The sequence below is a fragment of the Cavia porcellus genome, unplaced genomic scaffold (assembly GCF_034190915.1).
Source record: "Cavia porcellus strain 051 isolate PalLab524CR breed Dunkin Hartley unplaced genomic scaffold, mCavPor4.1 scaffold_27, whole genome shotgun sequence".
Classification (NCBI taxonomy): domain Eukaryota; kingdom Metazoa; phylum Chordata; class Mammalia; order Rodentia; family Caviidae; genus Cavia; species Cavia porcellus.
Genome location: NW_026947510.1, coordinates 42,332,243 through 42,351,687, shown reverse-complemented (window position 1 = coordinate 42,351,687; position 19,445 = coordinate 42,332,243). Strand labels below are relative to the sequence as shown.

General features: G+C 36.3%; 1 non-coding gene across 1 annotated transcript; it reads left to right on the top strand.

Annotated features, from left to right (window-relative positions):
- Positions 1-7,896: 7,896 nt before the first annotated feature.
- Positions 7,897-7,976, top strand: LOC111757035 (small nucleolar RNA SNORD55/SNORD39). The gene has a single exon (XR_002791422.1). It is a non-coding gene; the product is annotated as a small nucleolar RNA SNORD55/SNORD39 (small nucleolar RNA).
- The last annotated feature ends 11,469 nt before the right edge of the window (positions 7,977-19,445 follow it).

The following is a 19,445-nucleotide window of genomic DNA, read 5'->3' as shown; positions in this document are numbered from 1 at the left end:
TTAGATTATGTATCTTTCATCTGGGAGACTTTATTGAGGTATTTTTCCTTTTTTTTATTCATTCATCCAACACCAAATACATTTCTTGAAAGATATCACTGTAGATAATATCCCAAAATACACAATTTAAGAGAAAACAAAGTGTATCACTCAATGTTTTATCAGAGAAACAGATATAACACAAGATATACATATGTATAAGAAATTACAAGGTTGGCTTACAGTGGTCAGTCATGAAGTTGGATGAAGAAGCTTGCAGAGGATGCCTGTATGCTAGAAACTGAAGGCTTCAGTCTAAGTTCTGGAGTTGTTCACTACTGTATCCCCTGCAAGTCTACGCAGGGAGGCCGATGAGTCTGTGATGCAAGGCTGAAGAATATACAGCAGAACAGCAAAGGATACTGGTTACAAGCTAAAGATTCTGCTTTAGAAGCTAGTAGACAATGTCCATGCTGAAGGCGAAGCCTGGAGCTCCTTCAAACAGGAGCTAATCCAGCCTCCCTCTTTCCCCTTTATACCATTCAGGCAGTGAGCTACCCTAGTGTGCATCCTCTACACCCTTGGGGGTAAAATCACTGAGTTAATTTAATTAAGTTCTAAACTTCAAGTTGACACAACCAACTGTTGTTCAAAGAAACAGGAGGGAGGGGCTATTCTCTAAGAATTTTTAACTTTCGGGTCTTGTTGGATAAAATAGATAACAAAATATCGAGAGATGCTGACTGAATACCAAAGAAATTCTTGATGATGTATTAAGCTCAGTCACTCCTAGGCCTCCGCATAAACCATTAAATAGAGCAGTAGGCAGGTTCAATTTTCCATGTCCCACTCTAAGTGCTCTTAGAAAACCAAAAATTAGCCCCCAGTTGCCTGACCTTCTCACTATTCACCAAAAAAGTAGTAATGCTAACTTTGCATTCCTTCAGAAAAATGTTTACGAGTTACCATTTTTATTCTGATCCTGTTTCAAATAGGCATGCTAGTCTAATGCAATGACAAAAACAGTAACCGTGCAATATCAGAACGACATTTTATGATATCTTTACCAGATATATTACATTCTCTTCCACTTGTCTCCTTTTACTTTCCCACTACTTTTCTGTCAAAAAAACAAATCTTTCTGTTTCCCTCTCTCTCTCTGTCTCTCTCTGTCTCTGTCTCTCTCTCTCTCTCTCTCTCTCTCTCTCTGCAATTCACTGCATTTGCCATACAGATACATACTTAGATGATTAATGATGCACAGATAGATGATCAATAGATACATAGATAGGAAAACAATTTTCCACCAAGTTCAGCACATTTTTTAGTTTTGAACCTACTTAGTATAAGAGAAAGGAAAGAAAAGAAGGAAAGAGGGAGAGAGAGGAGGAAGGAGGATGTTTCCTTTACCACAGTCAGTTACATAGGCCTGATATTTAATAACATTATTCTAGGCAACTTCTTGCCTACGAAAAGATAGCCCTGGACCTTCTGGACCGTGGTTACCATTTTTCAGGGATCGATGTTCTAAATTATTACTGGCTTAGGTCTTTGACTATTCCTCCTTCTTCCGGCCATTTGTCTCTAGATAACTCCGTAGATCAGAACACACATCAAAAGACTAAAAAAGCCATTAGAGATGAAATTAAAATCTCTGAATCCATTTTGTGCACATCTCTTGAAAGAGTTTTGGTAAGTGAAAAATTAAAAATGACTTCCTTTGATTCATTTGGGTTTGTCTCATTTTAGCAAAGACCATCTAAAACAAACATCTGGACTGGCTCTCCTTCAGATTATAATTCATCCTCACACACTCTCTCACACACACACACTCACTTTTTCAATCAAATCATCTGCAACACCGCCCTCAGCCTCAGGCACCTCCACTGGCTGTCTGGCCTGCTGTGTACATCCTGTTGGGCTGTGGAAATGCCTGCCGTAGCAGCGATCTTCAGGCTGTTCTTTGCCAGATCTACTGCCCTCTTCACAGTGTTTTATTCTCTGTTTTATTTACCATTCTAGAACATCTTCTCCCAGAAGCTGTGTTGTGGTCCTGGTGAAAAGTCCTTTGGATGCCTGGTCCTGTAACCTCTGTGGATGCCTGACATCCTCCTTCCAATCATGGGCAAGCTTTCTCTGTGACACAGACCTCACTGTGGAAAATGGTATCAGAACTTCCAGTCAGCTTTTCAGCATCTTAATCTTAAATATAGGCAGACACTCATCTATTAAGGGAAGGAACTGATTAAATATAAAATAAAGAACAGAATAAAGGCATTAAAAAGAAAATGTGATGCAACTGGAATAATGCAGCACACAGGGTAAAAAAGCAAAGTAACAAAAACTTTTTTCCTGACTTTAGGTGATTTTCATAAGCTAGTTTGTTTATGCCTGTGTGATCTATGTTTAGTTAGCTTAGTGATTGGGCAAAGGTTTCCTTAAATACATAGGACTAAGCTTCCAGTCTGGATTAAGTTTATCTATGAGCCCATACATGCATGTGTGCACATGTGTGTGTCTTGAGATGCACATTTGTCACTCAGTTTGGCATTTTGAAACTCTACTTCAGCTTTCCTTTCTTCTTTATATAGAAGCTAAAGATTATGTAGAGGTGAAAAATATCTCAGAGCTCCAGTTTATGAGCACACACACAGTTCACATCAAGTACAAAAATGTACCTGCCTTCACTGTCTTTTAGAATCCCTAGGTTACGTCTGAATATTTTTAAGTCTCTTTGAATACGCCTTTTCAACACATTTTCTTTTTAAGCCATTTTTTAAAACTTTTTGTTGCCCAAACTTTTGTACAATTCTCTACGGAACTGTAATGATGAACAATTTCTTCACAGCATAAATCCTTTGGTTATATTTGATTTTGGGGGAACATATCACTCTGGTAAAAATCACTAAGTATATAAATATTGAAAGAATTAATAAATAAGTCAAAAGCATGACTCTTCAGGTTTTGTTGGTAACCATTCTTTGCCGCCTTAATGCATTTCATCCATCAATTCTCACTACACAAATTACTTTGGAAGAAACCGCTCTTTAAGTGTCCAGGTCAACCTCAATGCTTAATTCTAACACAGATCCTAGGAATCTATCTGATGGAATTTACCACAATTTATATTTCTGAAAGTTTGTATCATTCTTTGCCTACTTCTGTTGACCTAAGTATGTGGCACATTCCACGAGGGCAGGGAAGATACCCACATTGTTGACCTCTATCTTTACTTCTACCCTACTTGCTACCATGAAGTGAAGTGCTAATTTGTTGAACAAGGATACTTTTACCTTCCGGCTACGATGAACTCGTTTGCATTCATAACTTTATTTCACTTGCTTACATCCTTAATTCCAGCACTTTCTAAACAGCCTTATGCTGAGTCCTTAACTGCAGACTGAACATCTGTGCAAAGATGGTCCACCAGGATCATGAAGCCAAGTAAGTGTCTCCACCCTCAAGCATGCTTTTGCTCTTTTCTTTGCTACAGTTTATCAGATCACTTCTGCTGGGTCTCAAAACCTAGGCACATTTTTATTCTTACTTTATTTTCACTTTCCTTACTTACTTTGAAGCAGTCTCATCTGCCTGCGATGTATGACACTAATTCTCATTCTTCATCCTACTTCTGAGGATGTTTTCCTAAGTAAATCAGACCACAAATCTAGAAACAGTTTCAAAACATCTAAAAACAATACCTTTAATATTCCATTGTTTGTATTTCCAATGTTTTAGCTTCTTAACTTTTTCTCCCTTGCACTTCCCTCCAGCATTATTTCAGCATGTTTTCTAATTCCTGAATATGCTTTTTCTCTCTAGATGTAAGCATTCACTCTTTCTATTTTTTATTATTAAATGGTCCCTAGTATTCAATGTTTAATTAACTGATATGATTTATGAAGTCTCAGATCCTTAAGGTGAGTTTTAACTTCTCTGCTTTGAAAATGTAATTTGTCTTTAAGAGAGACAACCTGGGGACTGGAGACAGAAACTGCATGTTGTAGTCCATTGAGTGTTTCTTAAGGCTAAGAAAGGTATAAGAAAGAGATGAACTCAGTCATAAATTGATAAATTTTAATCCAGGGGTAGGATAGATTATAATTTTGGAAGGGATTTTTTGGTGTTTTGATTCAACTAAATCACCTTAAGCTATTAATATATAAGATTGGAAAATTAAATTTTTTATTTAACTCAAAAAATAGAAAAAATGTTCCAGATATTTGACATCTCTCAACAACAGCAGCAACAAAATTAAAAGCAAGCCTACTGTCTGTCAGTAAAGATTAAAGAAAAATCTTATACTATTACCCTGTTTTGGCATAGTTATAATCACTATAGTGAAAAGAAAGTTGCATTATCCTGGAGAGAAATATGATTAAAAGTTAATTTTGGTATAATTAATGGCAAAAAAGTATTGAATTTAACCCAAAGAAAGTTTTTTTTTTAAGGAAATGTTGTAGTTGAACAAATAACATTATGTCTTCAAAAACAATGTTATTGGCTTAATACTAAAATTATGCTTGACTTTTAATCCCTGCACAGATTTTAGTGGGTTTCAAAGCTGGCCAGTGTGTTAAAATCTATGTAATAAGACCATAGAACTCAATGAAGAGAGAAGACCTTTCTAAAGGACTAAGAGTCACAGAGGCAATAATGGATAATCAATAAATGTTGGGGTTGGGGGAGTATTTTTATTGTTATTGTTGTTGTTTGATGGTAGAAACCAAAACTAGTGTCCTAACAAATAAATCGATTTTTGTAATTTCTGTTCAGCAGTGTTTCATTACGGATATCAAAGTATAACATACTCAACTTTGATATATTTTCTTTCTCAGTGGTAAAGCCCTTTTGCATATATCATCTACTTCCTGTGCTTAGTGACTGTGACTTCATGGATAAAGAAGCATGAGCCTGGCAACTTCATGAACAGAGACCAGAAAATGAATTTGCAAACTCTTCTTTTATCTGAGAACAAGTGAGAAACAGAGTTCATTTAGTGTCTTGAGGGAAGTAATTTTTTGCTTTCAATTAAATCATTTAAGAGCTAAGTACTTACGATTATTGTGAAGTAGAATAGCTAGCCATGGAGGAGACCATTTTAATAACAAAAGGAACCAGTTTGAGACAATAACAGTGATGAGGGGTCTGTCTCAGAAAATTTGTGTTGGACTTCATTGAATGAAATAGCCTGGTGCCTAATCTGGAAGTAGGTTTCTGTACTGAGCAGCAGGAAGTTCTTAAACCAGAAATAAGAAATGCCTTGATTGTTACAAGACCACTTTTTCAGGGAATAGGTTTTGAAATTCCTAGACATGCCTTTGACATTTATAGGAAACACAGCCTCTTCCACATGCTGACATGTTAATAACTATTCAAGAACTACGCCTGTAATTTTCCCCAATCTAAAAATGAGATCAGTGTTTTCATATACTTAGTAAGCCACATGCTATTACTTTGATTCTATTTCTTTTAGATTTTCTAGGGCTTAAGTGGACAAACCTAGTCTCAGCTGCACTTTCAGGATAGAGAAATCATTATGAACTACAGTTTGGACCCAAACACTAAAACAAGGACATATCAAGAGTCACACACTGCCACAAGTTCAAAGAAGTAAAGAAATGGAACTAACTACTATATTATGAGAATGGATAAAAGGATTGATGTCTGTGGTTTTTTCTCCATGAGGAAATTCTTCTTACTTTTCCAACAGAGACAATCTCTAATGTATTTCATTTGAAGACATATCAACTTCTCTTACCAATCATAAAGCCAACCTTATGATCCTGGCTGTTAGTCCTACTTGTTTTCCTGGTCTGACTTGGATAGCAATTTATTACCAAAAGAAAATTTGGGAAATAGAGATTTCTTATATAAGAAGTTTCTGTTTAAATTAACTATTTGGATTTGGCTTCAAAGGGTGATAACTCGTTCCGGATATTTTTCTTAAATTAAATGTAACCATAGGAAAGCTTTTGTCATCAAACAAAATTCAGATCCTTCATGCTCATAGACGAAAGAGAATCTCAGTGTTGACAGGTTCCATTCAAAAGATCGACCATCTCTTCTTCTTTCCCTGAAGCTGTTAGATGTGAACTGTTGAGGAGGTCCTGTGTTAGATGCTACACTTCAAATATAGTCATTTAAAGAAGCTTTGTTTGGAAAATAACTATTTACAGAGGCATTTTAAGGTGCACCATAAAAGAAAGTATAATTAGGGCTAGTAGCATCCACTATTACCATCCTATGACCAAGAAGAAAAAATAATTAAATAAAAACTATAATTCAGAGAAACACAAGTTACTCTTCCTCCCAACAATATTAAGAAATATTGAGGAAAACAGGGAGCTTTAGTGGTAATGATATAACCTTGTAGAGAGAAGAAGACGAGGAAATAAATATCAGACATCATTTGCATTCCTTTTAATATCATAAAAGGATGTGCTAAGATCAAAGTCAGTATAAGGAAACAGTACAATGTGATCTGAACAGGTGAACAGGGTAAGGAACAACTGAAAACTGAACTGTAGGGAATGAGTGAAAGCCATGGAGCACATTTTCTTGTACACAGTAGTATTCATCCCTGTATGGTAACTTATTTTTTTCTGTTACTGATACAGATAGCACAAGATGGACTCATAAATCTCTTTACTGAGTCCAGTATTCCAAAAATGAAATGCCTTTTAACCAATAGATTAGTTACTTCATCATTGGGAGGGAGAGTAACTTGAAATGGACAGTGATACTGAGCTATTTCTGCAAACAACCCCTAATTCAAAAGGAATGCAGTCTTCCTATGTAAAGGGCATGGTGGTGGGTTGACAACTGATGATAACCGGCTGAAGTGAGTCAGTGTGGTTCTGGGTGTGGAGGGCCCACCTGAGTATTATGCCAACAACATTGAAATAACTGGAGAGAAAGAGTGGTGCTGCTGGTTCTCCTGGAGGAGCTTGTCACCATTCTTCTCATTATTAGAAGAGCTCAGGACCTTCCTGCCACTGAGAATGGCTATGGTTCACTTTGGAGGAGCTCTGGTGCTTACTTTGAGTGTTGCTTCTGGGCTCCAGGGCAGATCCTTCAACCTGCTAGCACAGAACAATCATGCCACCAGTGCACGCTTTCTAGCTTCCACCATGGACCTTTGGGCCTTCACAGCACAGATCCATGAAACAGAATTGCATGAGATATTGTCATGGCTCTAGGCCTCCAGTTGGCTCATATAGGACATCATCATGGGATCCAGGCCATCAGCTGGATCTTTTGAGTCCTTAGTTGTGTGGACAGATTTCCTGAACTCTTTTTGTATTTGACTCATTTGTGATTATTATGCAATATCCTTTAAGTTATATGTCCTGTATTAAATAGTTTCCTTTGCAGACACTGACTACAGCAGGCACAAAGAAATTAGAGAGACAAGAATCATTCTACTTATAAAACCTACAGATGTTGGTATTCATAATTTCTTCAAGACAGAAATTCCCAGGCACGCGACACACTCATAACAGCTTTGTTTTGTAATTTTCAAAGAGCACCACTGTTAATATCAGAAATATATTTGTTTCCTACTCAGTAAAAAGACTTTGAGCTCAACCTCAGGCTATTCATCATGGATTTACAAAACTGAAACTCAAAGTTTTCAGTTCTTCTAAAGTTCACCATCCTGATGATCATAGTATCCATTAGTTTGTGAGTTCTCAGGAACCAGAAATACCCATGTAATATAAACTGAGATTTTTCTTTATTTTGTTATCTGTTGTTACTCAATAAAATTTACATTTTCAAATGCATGTGTTTTAAACACAAAGGGACTATGTCTACTATACATAGTTGAGTAAAATTAGGCCTCCAAAATTATTTTTTTATTCTTAAAAAAAAAAAAAAAAAAAAAAAAAAAAAAAAAAAAAAAAACTAAAGCCCAGTGTATGATGACACCTCAGTAATGCTGTTTATTCCTGACCAAGCTGTGGGGAAGCCAAGCTTGGAAAGCTGAGTGTGTCAAAATTAATTAATTAAAAGATTTCTCTTATACAAAGAAATTAGATAGTATATAATTATGCTATCACACTTTTAAGCACATTGATATGTTATTAAGTATGCCACAGATTTCATGGGCAATGTCATAATTAGTGAACAATAAATGTTAACACCAAAGACGAATGTCAGTTTGACAATATGAGAAATACTATAAAGTAAATCCAATGTCAAATAGCAAAAGGCAAAAGAAAATTTACAAAAGTATAGCTAGCACATTTTAATATACCAAAAGAACTTATAGATAAATGAAAATTATTAAAAACATGTACTCGGCAGGTGCACCGCCACCGCGCTGCTGCAGGTACGGGGGCACCTACGTGCCGGGAAGCTTCTGTGTGTGCCCCGCTCACTTCACCGACCACTACTGTGAGCACGACCAGAGGCGCAGACCTGAAAGACCTGGCCTCACAAGCCAATGAACAAAGTGCATGCAGTATGTGGAGTGCTCTCCTGCTGCCCTGCATCATCCTGCAGTGGTTTATCCATCCATGAAGGGGAAGACAGAAGTGGATAGAAATGCCCTACTGAGGCTATGAAGACTAAACTGATTCCACACAGTGCCACACCGCAGAGCTGGGCTGAGCCACAGGTTCCCATTCCGGCGTTGTACCACCTTCTCTCACCCAAAGACTACACTGAAGTTGCCCGCCGGGAAGAGTGAGTTAGGCTGAGCCATGGGACCCTGTTCCAGTCTTGCAGACCGCCCTCTCTCACTCAAAGGCCACACTGCAGCTGCCTACCAGGAAAAGGGAGCTGCACCAAGCTGCAGGAAACTGCTCCGACCTTACCTGCGACCTTCTTTCAGCCTGGAGAGCACCAGCAGTACTGCCACCACCTGGAGAAGGGAGGAGGTTTGAGGCCTTCCTAGGACATAGGGGGACCCTCTATCAGCCTGAAGAGCTTTGCCATCCAAGGAGCTGGATGGTATACAACATCCAATCCCCGGGAGGTATGAGATCCTTGCTTTAGGGGGTTGGAGGCCCGCTGGGGTAGCAGCCACACTAGATTGGGCTTAGCGGGATTTGGGATTGCCTGCACCACACCAACTGGCCTTCTTTCCCTCAGGGAAGCATTGCTTCCAAAGGGAAGCATTGTAGCTTGAGGAGGATTTAGGTCTACCTGAGAGGAGCTTGGCAACCTTCTTTTAATCCAGGGGTTTCGCTGCACAAGGAGCTAGCTACACTAGAGGAGTCTCAGGAGTCCAGGACATAAGAGACAATTTCCAACACGCCGCGGGGAAGCTTTAGAACAACACCTGAGGCACGGAAATATAGGAAAATGACAAAACAAAAGACCAAAATGCAATCTCAAACATGCACCAATTCCCAAGAAAGTCTATGAGCCATGTACATAGAAGAAAATACATGCTATATGCCTGAAATATCTGAAATAATACTAACCAAAATTAAGAAGCAACTCCAGGAAGTCTTAAAGTAATTCAAACTAGAAAAAATCTCCCAGGTAAAAGAAGAAGTGATAAAAGAAATGAAGGAGATGCTGAATATATCTAAAGAAGAAACAGTTAAAATAATGGAGAAACTAAGCAAAAAGATAGAATCCCTGGATGAATAATATAAGAAATAAACAGAATATATAAAGCAGATGCAAAGAGACATACAGGAAATCAAAAATTCTATTGAAAGTTTTCAAAGCTGCCTAAATGAATGTAAAGATAGAATCTCAGACCTTGAAGACAAGATTGCAGCCAGTGAACAGGAAAGGAAAGATCTTTTAAAAATAACAAGAAATCAGGAAATAGCAATTCAACACCTGCAAGATGATGCAAAGAAAAACAATGTAATGTTGGATAGGGATAAATAAAAAAAGGGAACAACATAAAGGATATCAAGAGGATATTTACAGAAGTAATAGCTGAAAATTTCCCAAACAAGAGATTGGAAACTGATATCAAGATCAATGAAGCATATAGAACTCCAAATAGCCAGAACCAAAAAATCAAAAACTACACCCAGACATATAATAATCACCATCCCAGAAATTGAACAAAAGAATAGAATATTAAAAGCTGTCAGAGAGAAAAGACAGATCACCTATAAAGGAAAACCTATCAGAATCACAGCAGAGTTCTCAGCACAAACAATAAAGTCAAGAAGAGAATGGGGTAAAGTATTTCAGATCCTAAAGGAAAATGATTTCCAACCTAGACTGATGTACCCTGAAAAACTGTCCTTCAAAATTGATGGAGAATTAAGATACTTCCATGACAAAGAACAGCTTAAGAACTTCATGATCACCAAGCCAACCTGGCAAAGAATACTGAAAGACAGTTTAGATACACTTAAGAAAAAACCACTAAACAAAGCAGACAATTAACCAGAACAGAAAGATAAAGATGCAACAGCAGAAAGATAACATGTCAACAATAAACCAATATATAGCAGTTATAACCATTAATGTAAATGGCCTCAAATCACCAACTTAAAGGAACAGACTGGCAGAATGGATCAAGTAACAAAATCCAACCATATGCTGTCTACAAGAAACCTATCTAACCGAAAAGGATATGCACAGACTGAAAGTCAAAATATGGAAAACAATATTTCATGCAACAGCAACCCCCCCAAAAAAAAGTGGGGGGTAGCTATTCTGTTTGCAGACAATGTGAACTTCAAACCAGTAATGATCAGAAGAGATAAAGAAGGTCACTACATACTGGTTAAGGGAAAACTTCAAGAGGAAGAGATAACTATCTTAAATAAATATGCACCAAATTCCAGAGCACCCAGTTATATAAAACAAGTATTAACAGAAATGAAAAACCAAATTAGCAGTAATGCAATTATAACAGGAGATCTAACACACCATTCACACTAATGGACAGATAAACCAGACAGAAAATCAACAATTGAATCACACCTGTGAACTAATGGATTTGATAGACATACACAGAGTATTCCACCCAACAACAATAGAATACACATTCTTCTCAGCAGTACATCAGTGATTCTCTAAAATAGACCATATATTAACTCACAGAACATATTTAAATAAATGCAAAAGAGTTGAGATTATCCCTTGCATGTTATCTGATCATAGCGATATGAAATTAAAAATTAATGATAAAAGATACTACCAAAATCCCACAAACACATGGAAACTGGATAATATACTCTTTAGTAATCAATGGGTCACAGAGGAAATAAAAGAAGAAATTGAAAATACCTACCAACAAATGAAAACACAAATACAACTTACTGGAATCTGTGAGATACAATGAAATCTGTCTTCAGAGGAAAATTTATTCCACTGAGTTCCCACATCAGGAAAACTGAATGAATACAAATAAATAACCTGATGTTACACCTCACACACCTAGAAAAAGAAGAGCAAGTCAAATCCAAAGCCAAAAGAGTGATGAAATTATAAAAATCAGAGCAGAAATCAATGCCATAGAGACTAAGAAAACAATTCAAAAAATCAATTAATCAGAGTTGGTTCTTTGAAAGAATAAAATAAAATTGATAAGTCCCTAGCCACCCTTATTAAAAAATGGAAGAAAAAGCTCAAATTCATGCAATAAGGAATAAAAAAGGCGAAATCACTACAGACAATATAGAAATACAGAAGATCATTAACACCTATTTCGAAAAGCTCTGCTCTCAAAGTTTGATAACACAGAGGAGATAGACAGATTCTAGAAGCATATGAAGTACCAAAGCTAGGTCAAGAAGATGTAAAACTGCTGAGTAACCCGCTTTCTATTAAGAAAATTGAAAATGTAATTAAGTCCTTACCTACAAAGAAGAGCCCAGGCCCAGACAGATTCACTGCAGAATTCTACAAGAAATACAAAGAAGACTTACTGCCAACATTCCCCAAACTCGTCATTGAAATTGAAGGGGAAGCAATCCTTCCTAAATCATTCCTAGAAGCAAATATAACTCTCGTACCAAAACCTGAGAATGACCCAACTGAAAAAGAGAATTACAGTCCAAACTCCCTAATGAACACAGATGCAAAAATCCTGAATAAAATACTGGCAAATAAGATGCAGCAAATCATCAAGAAGATCATACACCATGATCAAGTGGGATTCATCCCAGGCATGTCTGGATGGTTCAACATATGTAAAACCATAAATGTAATCCACCATATCAATAGAGCCAAAAGTAAGAATCACATGATCATTTCTATAGATGCAGAAAAAGCTTTTGATATGGTCCAACATTTATTTATGATAAGAACCATGCAGAAAAATGGAATAGATAGTCTTAACCTCAATATGATAAAGGCCGTCTATGGCACCCAACAGCCAGTAACATACTAAATAGCCAAAAATTGAAGGCCTTTACTTTAAAATCAGGCACAAGAACAGGATGTCCCTTATCACCGCTCCTATTTAATATAATACTTGTAATACTAGCCAGAGAAATTAGACAAGAGAGAGAAATAAAAGGTGTAAAGATAGGAAAAGAAGAAGTTAAATTATCATTATTTGCAGATGACATGAAGGCCCCCAAAACTCCATTGAAAGACTCCTAGATGTAATAAATAAATTCAGCAGTGTGGCTGGATACAAAATCAATACTCAAAAATAAATATCATTCCTATACACTAACAACAAAATCACATAGCGAGAAATAAGTGAAGCCACACCTTTCACACTAGTAACCAAAAAAATGAAATATTTAGGAATTATTGTCATGAAAGAAGTGAAAGACCTATATAGGGAAAATTATAATACACTGAAAAATGAAACTGAAGATGATCTCAGAAAATGGAAAGACATCCCTTGCTCGTGGATAGGAAGAATAAATATTGTGAAAATGGCCATTCTCCCAAAACTGCTATACAGATTCAATGCAATCCCGATAAAAATACCATCAACATACCTCATAGATCTCGAGAAATCACTTCTAAAATTCATATGGTGCTAGAATGACCTAGAATAGCAAGGACAGTTCTAAACAGCAAAGGCAAGGCAGGAGGCATCAAAATCCCTGACTTGAAGTTGTACTACAAAGCAACTGTAGTAAAATCGATGTGGTACTGGAACCAAAACAGATCAGAAGATCAGTGGAATAGATTACAACATACAACCACAACTACAAACACACTCAACTACTTTATCTTTGATAAACAGCCAAACATGTTCACTGGAAGAACAACAGTCTCTTTAATAAATGGTGGTGGAAAAACTGGCTCTCCATATGCTGAAACTAAAACTAGACCCATGCCTATCACCATGTACTAAAATAAAATCTAAATGGGTCAAAGATCTAAATATTAAAGCAGAAATACTAAATCTATTGGAAGACAAACTTGATAAAAACCTTGAGGACATAGGAGTAGGTAGAGAATTCATGAACAGGACTCAAACCGCATGGGAAATATTTCCCAGAGTCAATAACTGGGATCACCTCTAATTAAAAAGTTTCTGCACGTCAAAAGAAATCTCCAGCATAGTGAAAAGAAAACCCACAAACTGGGAAAAAATCTTAGTGAACTACCCCTCAGACAAAGGGCATCTGTCTAAAACATATAAAGAATTTTTAAAAATCAGACCCCCAAAATTCAAAGACCCAATCCAAAAATGGGCATCTGAGATGAATACACAATTCTTAGATGAAGAAATACAAACAGCAAGTAAATATATGAAAAAATATTCATCATTAGTCATTAGAGAAATGCAAATTAAAACCACACTGAGATTTCATTTCACTCCTGAAAGAATGGCTAAGGTCAAGAAAACCACCATAAACAAATGCTGGAGAGGCTGTGGGGAAAAAGGAACTCTCCTGCACTGCTGGTGGGAGTGTAGACTGGTGCAGCCATTGTGGAGGTCAGTCTGAAGATTTCTCAGAAAGCTGGGATTGGAAGCCCCATTTGACCCAGCTATTCCACTTCTAGGAATATTCCCAGAAGAACTGAAAGCATCATACCACTGTGATATATGTGCACCCATGTATATAGCAGCACAATTTGTAATAGCCAGATCTTGGAAACAACCTAAGTGTCCATCAATTGAGGAATGGATAAAAAAGTTGTGGTATTTTTATACAATGGAGTACTACTCAGCTATAAAGAATGATCACATTGAGATATTTATAAAAATGGGTGCAGCTTGAGACCATATGCATAAGTGAAATAAATCAAACTCACATCTATAAATACCGAATAGTTTCCCTAGTGTAAGAAATGGTAAGAATAGATAGAAATATGTGGTAATCATGATTCCCAATCATATTGGTTTGAAGCCATATAATGTTTTCACTGATGAATTCAAATGGTTTTAATCTGGGTTGTTCAATTTTATTGTCTGTGATAGTATAAATAGCTACTTTGAAGAAAACAAGACATCATAATTGCGAGTGCTGATTTAATATTTCAAGGAAAGAGACATTATGGTGACTACTATTATATCAAGTTATCTGGTAGTGAAACACAGTGATGCTTAAATTGTTTGGTTCTGAACTGTGTTGTTCTGTTGCTATGTCCTCTTTTATCTCAATCTCCTCCTTTTTTTAAAATAATTTATTTTTTCTTCTTTTTTTTAATCAAGGGAAAACTAAATTAAAAATAGCAGGATATATCATAGTAATTTTTTTGTTTTCCTATTAACCTGATTTGAACCCCTGTGATGCTCTCCCCATTTTGTTCTGACTGATTTTACTATATTCTGTTTTGTTTGATAATATCAAGTTTGAGGGTATAGGCATCCACTTTGAAGGCAATAAGATAGATGATGCCCATTATGGTTTGACTATTTTCTTCTTTTGAAGTCCTGTACGGTCTCTAATGTAGGTTTTATTGGTCTTGTTCAGTACTGTTTTGATCAATTCTACTATACCTGATGATATAGCCAACTCTTTTTAAGATTACAAGAGGCATAACGGTAACCCATTGTTGATCACCTGGTATTCTGTTTTTTCATGTACTATATCCATTCTTCTGTTCTGACTCTGTTTTGCTTTGTCACATTTGTTTTTTTTTTTTTTTCTCTTCAAAAAGAAAGTTACAAGAACTGTGGGAGTAATAAAAACCCAAAAAGTGTAATTGTTATTGTAAAAAAGAGAGGAAAAGAAAGTGATCTAAAGGATATAACTGCATGTATATTTAACCGTGTAGGATAGAAAACCATATTACTGAGTTTTTGTTGGATCATTGAACATAACTGTCTGCAATCCCACTGTATGAATGTTCACTTTGTATGCTTTAATTTTGTAATTTGAACAACTGTTTCTGGATGACAATGTGTAATCTGTTAACTAATGATTTCTTACTGTATATTTTTTTTCTTGAAATTCTGTATTACTTGTACCCTTTTACTGCTTTGTTCTGGTTTTTTCTCTCTCTCTTTAAATAATAATAAAAAAAACTTAAAAAAAAAAACATGTACTCAAGTTTAAAAAGACAAATTACAAAGGGTCATTACGTTAAAATCATATATTAAATTGTCTGTATCTCTCAATTCCTGCATTAGTTTTAATCATAGTTTTAACTCTTCTGACCACAAAATAAACTGTTAAATCTACTACTTCCCTTTGTTACATTTTTTCTCTCAAGACATTGTCCACATATCAGATAAATTATCTTAGCACTTTCATTTGGTAATTATTTTCTAATTTAAAATTTTTAGCTGTCTATCATTGCCATCGGATAAAATTTAAAATTCTAACCTGTGATGAAATTACTCTTCATGAGGTTTACATGGTTAAATGTTCAGCACATTGGTGTAAGTATCAGTTTGGAGTAAGCTTACTTCCTTTCTTGGTGCATCTTCAGGAAAGTCAGACTTTGCTATACCAGAAAAGAGTTGGCTAAAGTTGACTGCATTTCCATCCCCTGGCTTCCTCTGCTGTCCGGAAAGCCTGGAGGACACACAATCCTCGCGCTGATTGAAGAGATTTTCCTGCAAGAAATGGATGATGACGACGATAACAGAATTTTCAGAGGTCCCTTGTGAAACTTCTCAAATTCACCACCATTCAGTCAACATCACGTTTTATAGTTCTTTTTATATATTGATACGGGACTTCCAGGAAGATGGCAGAGAAAAGAGCAGAGAAAGCAGCTGAGAGTCACCATCCAGCCGCTAAACTGTAGCATCATGAAGACAAGAAGGAAGGAAATGGGTCTCCCGGACCCAGGAGAATCTGAAGTATGAATTGAGGATCACAGAAAGAGTGAAAAAGAAAAGCTTCAACAAAGAAGAAAGCGTTAGCGGGCTGCGTCTTCTCCCTGAGACAGGACTCACTGCTTGAGAGGTGCTGTTGGGACCTGGGGACCACATGGTCACAGTGATGGTGACAGTGGCAGCTGGCAACCTCAGAGTTTTCTGCAGAGAGACACAGTAGTGGAGGGGCTGGCAGACATGCAGCACTGCAGTGGGTGCAGGGGACTCAGTCCTTCCCCAGAGTTGGGCCAGAACTGTTGCCAGCTTCCTCTGGCAGCTCTAGTTGGACACAGACCCATGGAAATTGCTTGCAGTGTGGCAAGCCCAGAGAGTCTGATCTCAGAGAAAGCCTGCAGAGGTTGTCTACTACTCCTCCATAAAGCAGCTGCTGGCCTGCTGGGGTAGAGTGGCATGATTCAGGACTCTGCTATCTATTAGTAAAACCAGAGAGAATCCTGGAAGTGAACTATGCTTTTCTTTTACTTTTTTGTTTGTTTGCTTGGTTGGTTTGGATTGTTTTACTTAGTTTCTTTTTTCTTCTCTTTCTCCTTCATTGTTTTATGTACACGTGTGAGAGTGGTTCCTAACCTCTTCATGGAAGTGATTCTGTTTGTTCTTTCTTTTATCTGTCTTTTTTCCTTCAGTCTTCTGCACCAGTTTCCCCAATTTGGTGGAATTCACCTTTGTCCTCCAACCTTACTTGTAATTGCTTTATCTTCTTTCACTTCTCTGTTTTCTCCTTAATCCATTTTAAATTTTAACCTAAAGGGCAAAATTGACATATCATGAACTTATATATTGCATCTAATTATCTGATTTGTTTTACTTATTGTTATGCAATCACAAATCTAGTTCATGTGGTTAAGTGTTGCAAACTAAGTGTTAGCTCAGTTTGTTTTTTATAGGCTGTGTTTGATGCTATTGGTGTCACTACAGCAAAATTGATATAATTTTTCTAAATAGCTGCTGGCTCTGATAATCCATGACTAAGACTAAGGGTCACAAAAAATACTGTGACGTGGTGTCAAAGAACCAGGGACCAAGTCAAATGAACAATTTCTCATCTCCAACAAACTGAAGAGGTAAGATCTTCCAACAGACTCAAGACTCAAAAACCAGCTACACTCAAAAAATGCCTCAGAGAAGTAATATCAACTAAAAGTTCTAAATACTACCAATAGGTATACTTGTGACTGGATTAAGGAACATGCATATCACTGGAAAGCATTACTTCTCTTTATGTCTATAAGAGTATTTCTGAAGCAAACTGGTGTTTGAATCTGTGGAAAGTGAGAAGATCCACCTTCAGTGGGTATGGATGGTACCACTCATTTATTCATTCTGTTTCTCTCTCTTCTTTTCTTCCCCTTTCACTTTCTCTTCTGAAGATGAGACAGCCATTTCTCTTGCCCATGGAAATCGAAATCGGAGGTTCCTGAAGTACAAAGCCAGTTTAAGAGAAGAAAATCAGTAACGTACATTTTGAACACTAGGAAACGCTTGTGTAGGATGATATTTGAAATTTGACTAGAAATTCTTATTTTCTCCATGAAAACTTGAAGAAAGCACACATAAATAATGTATCATTTATGACTTTATATATTTGAAATAAAAGAATTAAAGGAGATAGTAGAGAGGTGTGAGTAGCCTATAAGCTTGCTAATTCATCCACATGCAGGCTTCTACTATTAGGAAATTTGGTCATACTAGTAATAATTCTATCATCCAATATAGCCCTCGTTATTTTCATGAAAATAGTTTTAAAATAATATCACATATTTTAAGATGAATATCATCATGGAGAAACTAATATAATATCTAGTTAAAATACAATTAAAATAAAAATATGATAATATAAACATAGCAGTTGGAAAAGACTTCACCAGCTACTTATCACAAAACTATGAAAATTCTATATTTTGTTGCTCAGCAATTTTAAAAATAAGAATCCCAGATATTTTTCTGAAATACTAATGGTAAACCAGCACTGAGAAACAAAACATTAACTAGTCAACCCCAAGAAAATACAGGAAATATAATTGAGATCTCTGCTAATAACTTATAACAAATCTGATGAGTCGATTTATATTTATAAACTCTGAATTTGTATAACATTTTAATCCATCTTGTCTGAAAATATATTTGATTAAATTCTGATGTGTAATATGGTTTTCAAAGAAAAGAAAATATAGGAAATAAATATCAAATAAGTCGTAGTTTCTACTTTGTCTTATGATAAAGTCAGAAGAGCTTTTCTTCTGCCCTTATAAGAATAAATAATCTACATGATTATATCTTTCCTTGATTTTATATGGAGGATACTTCAGTGACAGGTGAATTTCATGTAACTAAATCAAAGGAGAGTCAAAATACAGACATGAAAAATGTTACGTTTTTCAGGATATAGTTACAACTGACAAAATTAAATTAAGTAAATAGTTAATGATTTTGTAAAAGTTAATATGATAGTTTTGAAACTTTGGAAGTCAGAATCACACAAAAACTTGATTTGGAGTCTCCATTGGTAGTTACAAGAAAAGATGTGGAGGAGGAGGAGCTATGAGAGTTTTTCATGTCACACAGACAAATCTGTCTGCCTCCTAGACATTAAGACTCTAAAGCACTTAGAAAGGAGCAGCAAACTATGCCATACTTGGTACCAAGCGAAAATCTGTTGCAATAAGTGGAGGATGGAAGTGAAGTCCATTAGACGCAGTGGTCTGAGCATAGGAAATCCACTCAAGCAAGGTATGCAGCAAGGACCAATGTAGCTATTGCTCCATTGGAAAATAGGCAAGGAGCTCCATTTATCTAAGCACAAGATAAGAGCGTATGGTAATACATGAAATTTAAGAGACCATTTCCCCAAACATACAAGGAAGAATCAGAGTACCATGGAGAGGAAATAGGAGCATTGAAAATGCTAATCCTATAAAAACAGGTAAAAGAATCTGCCTAAAGTTGAACTGAAACAGGAACTTCTGTGAATATTATAAAATAATCCTATAAATTACATGCCTTGTACTAAATCTTTTCCTTGTAAACCCTGATTACAATGGCATGAAAATGTCTCTGGTAGAAGAGAAGAGCATGGGGAAAGAGCCAAGAGGCACAACCAAACAATTGCCTGTAGGTTATGACACTTAGTAGAACACATGTAGGAGGCCAGGTCACATTCCAAACATATGATTACATCACTCTGCCATATGGACATTTCAGAATTTCACATCTCTGGCACACTAAAACCAAATATAGCTGGAGTAACACAAAAAAACCTGATTTAACTATTCAATAC